At 38.0% G+C, this 12391-nt stretch overlaps 1 long non-coding RNA gene across 1 annotated transcript; it reads left to right on the top strand.

The window, feature by feature from the left end:
* Positions 1 to 1207: 1207 nt before the first annotated feature.
* Positions 1208 to 4193, top strand: LOC118343845. Its single transcript, XR_004797636.1, has 3 exons — positions 1208 to 1359; positions 3395 to 4000; positions 4120 to 4193. It is a non-coding gene; the product is annotated as an uncharacterized LOC118343845 (long non-coding RNA).
* The last annotated feature ends 8198 nt before the right edge of the window (positions 4194 to 12391 follow it).

Below are 12391 nucleotides of genomic sequence, written 5' to 3'. Positions count from 1 at the left end.
CATACATGTGTTCTCTTCCTCAGTCTCTAAACCATTCTTCTTCCGATGAAAGTTTTGCTTTTAAATGTCCAAGCCATGACCATTATAACCTACGCCTAACTCCTCAAATAATCTGGGGATTGCATTCTTAGGTGGATAACTAGGAGGGGGTGAAAACATTATAGGAATCTGATTATGGAAAGCCAATGGTGCCCATGCAAGTTGGCCTCATAAAGAATCTCATTATGTATCTTTTGATCTCCTTTGGGGGACTGCCTGAATTGTGTTGACAATCGATACAATGGGTGCATGTATGTTTTCTTTAATATGCTTATTGGAAGGGATGTAAACCCCCTCAGCCCAACGGGCTAAGCCCATCTCTCGGCCTAGGGGTCTATTCGGCCCATTCCCCATGGGAAACAAAAGGCTCATCTCACGGCCGAACTAATAAAAACGGTGATCGATAAAAATAATGAAGCCCTGACAAAGAGCCTGACAAAGGCGGGTGCTGCCTGCCTAGACCAAGAGGTCGCTAGCAAGACTGTCAGAGACTCACACCGCATTAGTTACCTTTCTCTAGTACGCAACATCGCAGTGATTGTGCCAGGCATGCCCCAAGCACACATGAGTTGCAGCTGCTGAAGGACGTGCGGGAGAAGTAACCATCACCTGCACCCTGAGAGTGGAAAAGGCAAGCGTCGCCAACACAGGCTGGGAAGTCGCTGACGTCTTTGTGAGAGACCCATGCCGCATTAGTTACCTTTGTTTGGTACGCTACATCGCATTTAATGCCTTAGGCAGCCAGAGCATGAGGATAATGAGACTTTACCCTGACAACTAGGTCTATACAAAAAATCGGCCAACCAATCGGGGCCAACTTAGACCAGTTGCCGGAGCTTAGAGCAGGCCGAAACCGACAGGGAACCGATCGGCCGTCGGTGGTAAATTAACAAAACTGGCATCGGTCGGTTCGGTCCCAATTTGAACCAGTAAAAAATCGATAAACCGGTCGATGTCAGCAGGCCCTTTTTTTTTAATATATATACCATTATTAAACGACGTCGTTTCACTTAAATAAGTGAAACAACGTCATTCTACTTCTTTAGTTTAGAAAAAAATAAATAAAGGGAACGGCGCCAAATGACGCCGTTTCTACTAGGGCTTATTCAAATCCCCTCCCTCTTTTTCTTTTCTCATTCAAGCCCTCAGCACTGCTTTGCAGATACTCCAGCGTCCACGACTCCATGCCATCCAACCTCTAAGGTCTCCAGCTTCAACTTTCCGCAACTCTCCAACAACAGCAGCTGCAGCGACGCAGCCTCCACCACTCCACGTTCCTCCTGCAAACGGTGCAACCTCCACCACTCCACGTTTTTTTAGGTATAATTTTGAAATTTGAATACTCTGATTCTGAGATTTTGTTTTAATTTTAGTGATGACTATCGACTGATGAGTCTAATTTTGTTGAAATTTATTTTTTGATAAGAGGTTGTGCCATTGTGGTATTTGGGTCTAGGGGTAGGGATAGGGTCTTCTGGTTTGGGATGGTGAATCGATGATGAACATTGAACCATGTTGATGAGAATTTGCACAAGTGATTTTGTACAATTAAGTTTTTAATTTATAATTTGATAAATGTTCATAAGACTCAGTCACGAGTTTTCTAATTTTGATAAATTTTGATTTGTACAATTAGGTTTTTAATTTATAAGACTCAGTCACTCAACATAGGGGATACAAATTTAATTAATAGAAATTTCAAATTATTAACTTGTGTTGATTGACAGATTTGTTATAAATTTATTTTGATTCTTAAAATAATTTGTGAGGTTTATGAGCGATCTAAAATATAGATTAGAATCTTATATTTGTGATGTTTGCTACGTTGCAAACTAGCTGCTGTGTAATTGACAATTGTGTTTTTTTTTCTTTCTTTGTTTTACATATTAGATGGATTATTTGTCAAGTCCAATTGATCTTGATTCGAACTCCCAAATACCAAAACCCCCGGCCTCAATTGCCCATAATAGTAGTAATTGTCCACTTCTTAAAAAATAGAAGGGGAATGATTCGTCAATTATTTGGAACCATTTTACAAAAGTTAAGGATTATTTTGTAGATGATCTTAAGGCCAAGTGTAATTATTGTGGTAAAATATACACTTGCCACTTGAAGAAGAACGAAACTTCAACCATGCAAAACCATCTATCTTCATGTTCCAAAAATCCTCGTAAACATGGGCCTTTAGATAAATACCAAACAACATTGACAAGTGAGGCATCCTTAGAGGGGTTTGGAGAGAGTGATAGTTCATTAAAAAATCTTGTAATCCATATATATATTCAGGAGGCTATGAGGTTGGCGCTTGTAGAGATGGTAATCCTCGATGAATTATCATTTAGAATTGTTAAAGGACAATGATTTAAGAAGATGGCTTGATTGCTTGAACCTAGATTTAAAGTGTCATGTCAAGTGATGGTTGCAAGAGATTGTATGAAACTATTTGCATCTGAAAAGGCCAAACTTAAACAAGTTGTTTAAAGATGGGAGAATGGGGATTTCATTAACTACCAATATGTGGATATCAGTACAAAATCTTAATTATATATGCCTAACTGCCCATTTCATTGATAGTGATTGGAAATTGTAAAAGAAAATTATTAATTTTTGTTTAATCCCTAATTATTGAGGGGATACTACTGAAAAATATGTTAAATCGTGCCTCTTTCATTGGGGTATTGATAAGATATTTACTGTTACTGTTGATAATACTAACTCAAATGATACTGCAATTTCATATTTGAGGCATTTTTTGACGAAGAATATGTTGGAGGAAAGTATATGCACATGAGATGTTGTGCTCAAATTCTAAACCTTGTTGTGAATGATGGTCTTAAGGAAAGTGATGATACCATTACAATATAAATGTGGTTAGATATGTGCGCTCCTCTTTTATAAGATTAGACAAGTTTAAGAGATGTGCAGAAAATGAGAAAATTGATTTAAAAAAATGTTGTGCCTTGATGTGCAAATCCGATGGAATTCAACTTACATGATGTTGGAGGTTGCTGAGAAATTTGAGAAAGCTTTTAGGCAGATGGAGAGTGAGGACTACAATTTTCTCTCTTACTTTAAGGATGGAAACATTGGACCTCCTAGAACTGAGGAGTGGGAGTCAGTGCAGGTATTTGTGAAATTTTTTAAGATGTTTTATGGTGCCACCTGTCGATTCTCTGGATCTTTACATGTCACGGCAAACATAAGTTTTTTGGAGATTTATATGCTCCAAAAAGAGTTGGTTAGGTTGAGTGAGAGTGAGAATACCTGTTGATGAGCATGGTCATAAGCATGAGAATAAAACTTGATAAGTATTGGGGTTCATTGGATATGATTAATTTGTTGTTGTTGATTGCAGGTTGTCCTTAATCCACGTAGTAAGTTGAGGCTTCTTACTTTCCACCTAAAAAGTTTTTATTATGAGAATTGGGTTGAAGATTTGTTGTCAAGGGTGAGACATTTATTATCAGACATGTATGCGGAGTATAATGCTCCATTTGGTTCTACCTCGACTAGCAAAGAACATGTTCCCTCTCCGGCATCTGCACTTCTAAATGATGCTGAAGGCAATCATGAGTCAACTTTTTTATGAGTGATTGCTAGCATTGACTGCCTCTGGATCTACAACTACCAAAACAAAGATAGACCGGTATTTATCATATGGATATGGGGCATTCAGCTAATCTTTTAACTTGTTGAATTGGTGGAAAGTGAATGAGCCTAACTATCCTATACTTGCAAGGATTGCACGAGACGTATTAGCCATGTTTGTTTCCATTGTTGTATCAGAGTCAGCATTTAGTACGAGAAGTCGTGTATTTGATCATTTTCAGAGTTCGTTGGCTCCAAGAACTGTTGAGGCACTTATTCGTATTTCGTACTCAGAATGGGTTGCGACATCCGTCAACACCAACTGATATTCGAGACTCCATGGATAATGTTGAGAGTTTTGTAGTAGAATCTGGTAATATGTTTTTCTCATTCAATTTCCATATTCATTTACTTTTATAATTTAATTTAATTTTTTTTCATTATCCTAATTTATTAATATTGATTATTTGATGTTTTTCTATATCGAGTTAGGAGCATCGTTCATCACAACTTTTGATGACTGAAGAGTCGAAGACTGCATTGGGAATCTATTTGGAATCTTGAAGAATGAAAATTTGTGAAATTTTATTCAAGAACAATTGTTATTTGTTTCTTACTTGTTTAAGACAATTGATTTTGTTTGTAATGTGTATTAAACATTTAGTGGAGTTTTATTTATTTATTTTTATTTATCTAGTAATTAGTATATAAGATAATAAGACTATAAAGTATAAGTTATACATATGTAGTAGTTATTAGTTACCAATAATATATACATGACATTAAAATTAAAAAAGAAATTGAATATAAAGTTAATTTTAAAAATTCTGCAAAAGAAGTTCAAAATGTAGATGATCTTGAATAATAAATTGAATCCAAAAAGAGGTTGAATTGAGTTTTAAAATGGCCCAAAAAGTGTGGCCCAAACCGTTAAACCGACCGTGAACCGGCCAGTTTTACCCCCTTACACGGTCGGTTTTAGCCGGTTTGTCCCACCAAATAAACCTTATCGGTCAGTTTTTCACCCTTACTGATGACATGCGCGAGATGTTCCCCACAACCAATATAAAAGTAGACCACCAGGTACATACTAACTTAGTCAATAATTTTCTCTAAGAATTCCGATCAAGAAAATCAACTCAGGCATTGGAGGGTCCCCTAAACACCCCAGAGCCTTCCATTGAATTTTTGTTGGTGCAGGTTAGCAGTCCACCCCTAGCTGTCCAAGGAGATATTGCGGTACATACAAAACACGTCCAAAACAATGGTGCCGTCTGTGAGATCTTCTTTCCTAACCAACTAACGTGTACTTCGTACACCAGTGGCAACCTTGCGGCAACTCAAGGCCTAAAAGGTTCATCAGGAACCATGGACATGTTACTAATTGAGAAAGACGAACTGATGAAAAAATTGATACCACAGGTGGAAGCATTGCAGAAAGAAAATGAGGGTTTATGAGAAGGCCCCCCTTAGACCAGTGGAGGACCCGGAGCCAAGCCATAATTAGGAGGAGGAGTCACATAGAGTAATGATGGAAGACAACGAGGGAGATAGAAAAAGAATACAACAGGAACTCCAAGAGCTCCAAAATCAATATCAGGAGATAGTGAGGAGAGTAGGAACATCCTCCTCTGTGGAACAAATGCTCTCCAGCACCGACCTACCTTACACTGCGAGCGTGATGGCATTGCCACTGCCGTCCAAATTCAAAGTCCCCCAGATAGACCTGTATGACGGGTCTAAGGACCCTTTGGAACATTTGGACACTTTCAGGGCACACATGACCCTACACGGGTTCCCATGAGAGGTCGCCTGTCGTGCATTTCCCTTGACCCTAAAAGGTGCGACATGGGCTTGGTTTGCATCCCTGGCACCAAACTCCATTTGCCATTTCGAGGATCTATCACAAATTTTCCTCACACAGTTCATGGTCAATCTTAAGAGGCGGTGGCAGACGGCCTACCTCTTGACAGTCAAACAATGAGAGGAAGAGAGCTTGAAGTCCTATCTATTCAAATTTAGCAAAGAGCAGATGAATACAATCAACCAAAACGAGAAGATCATGCTCACGGACCTCTTGGGAGGCATTTGACCTTGAAGCCCATTCATGGAGGAGTTGGCACGTAGGATGCCCGAGATGTTGAGGCAGTTTAAGGACCAGGCTTAAGGGTTCATTAATGCAAAAGATACCCTACAGGCATTATCGACACCAAGAAGGACGGAGATGGAACAGACTAACAAGAAAGCCAAGGCTCCAGCGCAGGCAAAGCCAACGGATAAGAGTGGACAAAACTGACAAGAGGGAGGGTGTTATAGACCCTTATTAACAAAGGGTACTGGTCCTCAGCACGGTCGACCGGTGTTGACCATAGAAAAAGCAAGGGATTTTCCTATCTTGGAAGCAAAATCACGAGGGAGAGAACCTCACCACTACCGTTTTCACCGAACTACAATCCACAACATAACAAAATGTAAACATTTAGACGGAAGGAGGGGGAATCATCATGGGCAAATAGGTAAGATCGACGAGGTAGACAAGACAGTGGATGGGGCCAGGATGACCAACGAAGAAGAAGGAGCAAGAGCCCAAGAAGGCAGGAAGGGCGGGGGGCTTGGCGAGGCCGATTGCGAACACCCCCACGATAGGGTCCTCCCATAGGAGAGATCAAAACTCTCGTAGGAGGATCTGCTAGGGGTGGGCTAACATCTTCCAATAGAAAGGCACACATGAGGAGAGTGCGCTTTCAGGAAATATATATGTGGCAGAGCATCGACATAAAAGGGAGAGCGGGGTGACTCTAGTGATCACATTTGGAGAAGATGACAAGGTAGGGGTCCTCCACCCACACAATGACGCACTAGTGGTCACCATGTTGGTCGCCAATTTCACCATGAGCAGAATCCTTGTCGATAACGGTAGTTCAGCTGACATACATTTTTGGGAGGCCTTTGCTGCATGGGTATCGATCATACTCATTTGCGGTCGGCGCCCATCCACTAAGGGGCTTCACGGGAGATGTCGTCTAGCCCATAGGCATCATCACTTTTTCAATATTGATGGGAGAACACCCCACATTTCTTCCATCATGGCAGACTTTCTAGTAGTAAAGTCGCCCTCATCCTATAGTGCCATCCTAGGGCGCCCAGTGTTAAACAAATTAAGGGCAGTAACGTCGACCCATCATTTGAAGATGAAGTTCTCCATCGCAACGAGAGTAGGGGAAGTCGGAGGAGAACAGGTGTTGGCTTGAAAGTGTTATATGCAAGAGCTAAAAGCCCACTAAAATGGGTATTCATGTGGTAGAGCTCGTTACCAAAGGGGAGGTTGACCTCCCATGCCCTTCCAACCATCCCCGTAGGAAGAAGAAGCCAGGAATGAACAAACACTGGTATGAGCGGAACCAGGCGAGCCGCTCGAGTTGATCAATTTGTTCGAAGATCAACAGGGGACCATGGCCAAGATAGGAAGCAGCTTAGAACTAGAGATGCGACAGAGTATGGGGAAGCTGCTGACAAAGCATCAGGATGTGTTCGCATGGAGTCATGAGGATATGCCCAAAATAGACACTGCCCTTATCCAGCGTAACTCTTGTGTGGATCCTAAGGCAAGGGCAATTAGAAAAAAGCATCGGAGTTTCAGTATCAAAAAATGCACCACCATCATATAGGAGGTAGACCGGCTTCTGGCCTTTGGATTCATTCGAGAAGCTCACTACCCGAATTGGCTATCCAATGTTGTGCTAGTGAAGAAGGCCAGCGGAAAGTGAAGGATGTGCGTAGACTTCACTAATTTAAACAAAGCTCGCCCCAAGGATAGCCCTACCACGAATAGATCTGATCGTTGACTCCACAGCAATTCATCAGATGTTGAGCTTCGTGAACGCATATTCAGGATACAACTAGATTTGTTTGAACCCTGACAACGAAGAAAATACGTCGTTCATTACTGATAAAGGCCTTTATTGCTACAAAGTTATGCCGTTCAACTTAAAGAATGCATGGGCAACCTATCAGCAACTAGTGAATCGAATGTTTAAGAAGCAGATTGACCGCAACATGGAGGCATACGTGGATGACCTACTTGTCAAAAGTAAGGCCTCCTCTCGTGGCCCAGGGACCTCGAAGGTCACTGAGTCTGGGACTTGGAAGGTGGAGGACAGTGAAGACAAGGATTTTAGAGTAACGTCCAAACACCACTTGTGCCCGATGAAGAACTGGGCTGCTATACGGACCTCTAAAGGGTCCAAGCATCCAGGAATCTTAGGTTGAACGACCTTCTTAGAAGCCATGGGAATCGAGAGAAAAAGGCATAGGAGAAAGGAAGAAGAAGGAAAGGAGAATGAGAGTATTGAGCAAGAAGAACAAAGATCGCAAATGGCAGAAATCATGGTAAAAGGAGAAAAGTAAGCACGACATCTTGAGCAAGAAGGATCAGCTCGAATCCCATGAAGCATGCGGTACAATGCGATGTGGGGGAAACCAAACGACATTCCAGTGAAGTCTTAGAAACTGAATCGACAGGTCAGAAGTAAGTGACTCTAGAATAATAATAAATAAGTAATAAAAGGGAGGGAAAGGAAAATGAAGAGTGAGTAATTGAATTCCTATCGAACAAGTTTAATGAGAATTGGCGGGGTAACGGAAGGGATGAAAACCCCCTCGGTCCAGTGGGCTAAGCCCAACTGGAAATAAAAGAAGCCCATCCCTCGACCTAGGGGTCTATTTGACCCATAATCCCATGGGAAACAAGAGGCTCATCTCATGGGCCCAAGGATCGAGCCGGCCCAGCCAAGAACCCCCCCAAGTGATAAAAATGGGAATCGAGAAAAATGATGAAGCCCTGACAAAGAGTTGACAAAGGCGGGCGCCGCCTGAATTGGTCAAGAGGTCACCAACAAGATTGTCAGAGACCCACACCTCATTAGTTACCTTTCTCTGGTATGCAACATCATAGTGATTGCGCTAGGCACTTCCAAGTACTCGTGAGTTGTGGCTGTTGAAGGACGTGAAGGAGAAGTAACCATCACTCGAGCCCTGAGAGTGGAAAAGGTAGGCGTCGCTAACACAGGCTAAGAAGTCACCGACGTCTTTGTTAGAGACCCATGCCGGTACATTATGTTGCATTAGTTACCCTTCTCTGGTATGCTATGTCGTATTAAATGCCTTAGGCCACTAGAGCATGAGGATGATAGGACTGCACCTTGACGACGGGTGCGAGATGTTCCCTGTGACCAGTATAAAAGCAAACCACCAGGTACATACTGACCCAGGCAATAATCTTCTATAAGAATTCCGATCAAGAAAATTGACTTAGGCATCGGAGGGTCCCTTGACCACCCCGAGCCTTCCTTTGAATTTGTGTTGGTGCATGTTAGCAGTCCACCCCCCAGTTGTCCGAGGAGACTTTGCGGTATGTACGAAACACGTCCAAAACACTTCTTATTCCGAGACTTGTTTCTGTAGGAAATTGTGTTTGCAAGAAGCGATAAAAACAACAATAGTACTGTTTTAAGATGAAATGAGATAAAAGTTTAAAATTGAATAAAATATTGTTAGAATATTTTTTTAATATTATTATTGTTTTAGAATTTGAAAATTTTGAATTGTTTATTTTATTTTGTGTGAAAATTTAGAAAATTTGTAATGATTAGATAATATAAGATGAGATGAGATGAAAGTGTTATAAAAACAAACGAGACCTAAGACCCATAACAAAACCTTTAGAAAGTAGAAACATATATCTCCCTACGTTTGTACTGAATTAACAAAATCCTGAACCATGTAATGGAAATTTTAAAGTTATGGATTTTAATATCCCGCCATGAAGTTACTACAAAAATTTAAACATCCGAATATTAACCCTTACATTTTTTTTGTTCTTTTTGGTATCAGACAATGAATAAGAATGGGTAGGTGTCAAAAAATAAAACGAACGGGTAAATCGGACCGGATTGAACCGATGGATTTGATCAAATATCGGATTTTGTTCGGTCCCGGTTCCATTTTTCTTAAAATTGATCAAAATCAGTTCAATTTCGATTTTCTTTTTTTTAACACTAGACCGGACCGGTTCATATATATATATTTAATTTTTATATTGTATAAAATATTTTTTATATGATTTTTTATATTATATATAATTTTTGTTCATAATTATATATAAAGTAATTTTATATTATATGATAAATTAGTAATTAATATAATTTTAAAATTTAAAATCCTCTATAAATAACTATATATTATCATTACAATCTATAATACAATTATAATATATATATATATATACACACACACTATATTATATAATATATATACTATATGGAGGGTGCTTGTAAATCTTGGTCGAGTTTTCTCCAATCGATGCTCCTGGAGAACGACTTCTCTTGGTCTCGCAGAGCCGAAAGGGTTTAATTTCTGCTTCTGATGCTCCCCAGCTTGGGCCTTTTCTTCTTCCTTCTCTACTTCATTTGCCCATGACGGTACAGAGACATACTTGCTCTCTCTTCCCATCTTCATCACCTCCGTCTTGGGTAACGTCTACTGTAACGAACCTTGTTAAAGGAATAGTAATATAGAAAAATTAAGAGAATCAAGGATAAGGAAATGATGATAAATGCTATGCCTTGAGATATTCGAAGTCCCCAATTTCTCTCAAAACAAAACAACAATATTCAGAATATTTTCCAGATTCCCAAACAAGGACCCTCTTCACCATCATATACAGGTAGAAGATGACTCAATTCGGCAGCCACTAATTAAGACCATGGGCCAATTCTAACTCACATTAACTGGGCCCATGGGCCACTTAACTACTTTAACAACCCAAACAAAAATAAAAGATAACAATTTAATAGAGCTCATCAAGCCAGCCCATTTTAATAGGAGCTCATCAAGCCCAATTTAATTGGATATAACAGCAACATAGCAGTTTGAATTTCAAACTTTTAACTGCATATTCAAACCGCTAAACTTTAATCATAAAAATATAGAGGTGGTTTGTGGTCTCCTTGCTGTGACAGAATCTTTATGAAGTATGAATACGAAGCTGCCACCTGTACTACAAAATCTCGGCCCAGTTGAGCTGCTTATTAAAAAAATGTGAATTAGTGATTTGAAAAAATTAAATTGTTTTTTAAATTTTGTATAAGTATTTAAAGAAAAAGTGTAATAATGAAATGATATGAGATAAAAATTTTGTACCTCATCACACACCAAACCTGCTCACATGAAAAATGATTTACACATTACATTTTTCATAATACTTTACACAACTATATTTTAAATGAAGGGTATTTTTATAAAACATCTCATAAAATTAACATTATTTTATAAAAATACCATCATCTTATAATATTGTTGTGAAAATGTATTATGTTATCATTACTCTTTTTTTTTTTTTAAATAAAATAAATAACAAAATAAATAAAAATACAAAATAAATAATATTATTGTTACATCACAATGCAAAATATTAATTTTCAAAGAATAAAATAAACAATAATACATCATAACTAATTAGAATATAATTTTTGTATTTTTTTATTTTAAAATTTGAAAATATTGAATTATTTTTTGTGTTTTTTTTTTTTAAAATAAGACCTAGTTACGGATAACCAGTTACATAAGCGGATCAATAACCGAGTCCATACTGGATCCAGTTCAGCTTACCCACCCGAGTCCAATCCGGGTGGATAACTGCTCAAATTCATCCAGATTTCCAGGTTTCAGACTGGACTGGAAAATTCGGCCTAGTTACACACCCTATACCAAATACGTCTACAATTATTTTTATAACTTTTTATATAACTATGTTTTATACGAATGACATTTTTAGATAATAATTTATAAAAATAATATTATTTTACATAAATACTCTCATTTTAAAATATGATTGTATAAAAAGTTGTAAAAATAATTATATATGTATTATTACTCATTAACGAATGGGCTCATTTTAAATTTGTGGGCCCATTTTTTTTCAGTAAAAAATTGCTATTAATATGATTTCTATCGATGAGTTATTCTATTTTTAAATTTATGTGTAGAGTATATTATCAACATTACTTAAATAATAAGATTTGATTTGTAAAATTTAAAATTTAAAATTAATATTCTAAATCAATATCACGTAAACACTTCCTATGTGCTCTATAAATCGACTTGGAAATAAATTTTTTTTTGAGAAAGATAAAGCCAATTGCTTGGTCAATGAAGGTGAAAAGGGGCCAAGAGACGGAAAAGAAAAACACACTTTGGACAGAGAACCATCATTGAAACTTTGAAGATTAGGAATAAAAAATGAGTATTGGTACTCACAATATTTTTCATAATATTTTTAACAATTAATGATGTAAAATAAAGATATTTTTGTAAAATAATATTACTTATATATGGTATTTTAGAATAATACCTCTTTTGTTTTTAAATATAATTATGAAATATATTGTAAGAAATATTGTGTATTTATCATTTTTATAAAAGAATGTATTTTTTTCCTTCAGCACGTTAACCAAAGTTAAGATTAGCGGACAAAAGGAACTTGATACCAAAAATGGACCATTGATATGACAAAACTCTCTCCTGGAAAAGAAAAATCAGATCAACATATAGTGGAGGTGTATATCATATATGTGTGGGCATTACGCGTGTCTTCCTCGAACAAGTGGTATTGTACCTAGTTTCTAACAAACAAGAAAGCATAATTCTATGCATGAAAATCTTTGAAAATCAGCACAAGATATTGCTTTTACAATAAGATTTTTTT

The sequence above is a fragment of the Juglans regia genome, chromosome 11, assembly GCF_001411555.2.
Source record: "Juglans regia cultivar Chandler chromosome 11, Walnut 2.0, whole genome shotgun sequence".
Classification (NCBI taxonomy): Eukaryota; Viridiplantae; Streptophyta; class Magnoliopsida; order Fagales; family Juglandaceae; genus Juglans; species Juglans regia.
Note: the sequence above shows the minus strand (reverse complement) of the source record. Positions and strands in the feature narration are given on the sequence as shown.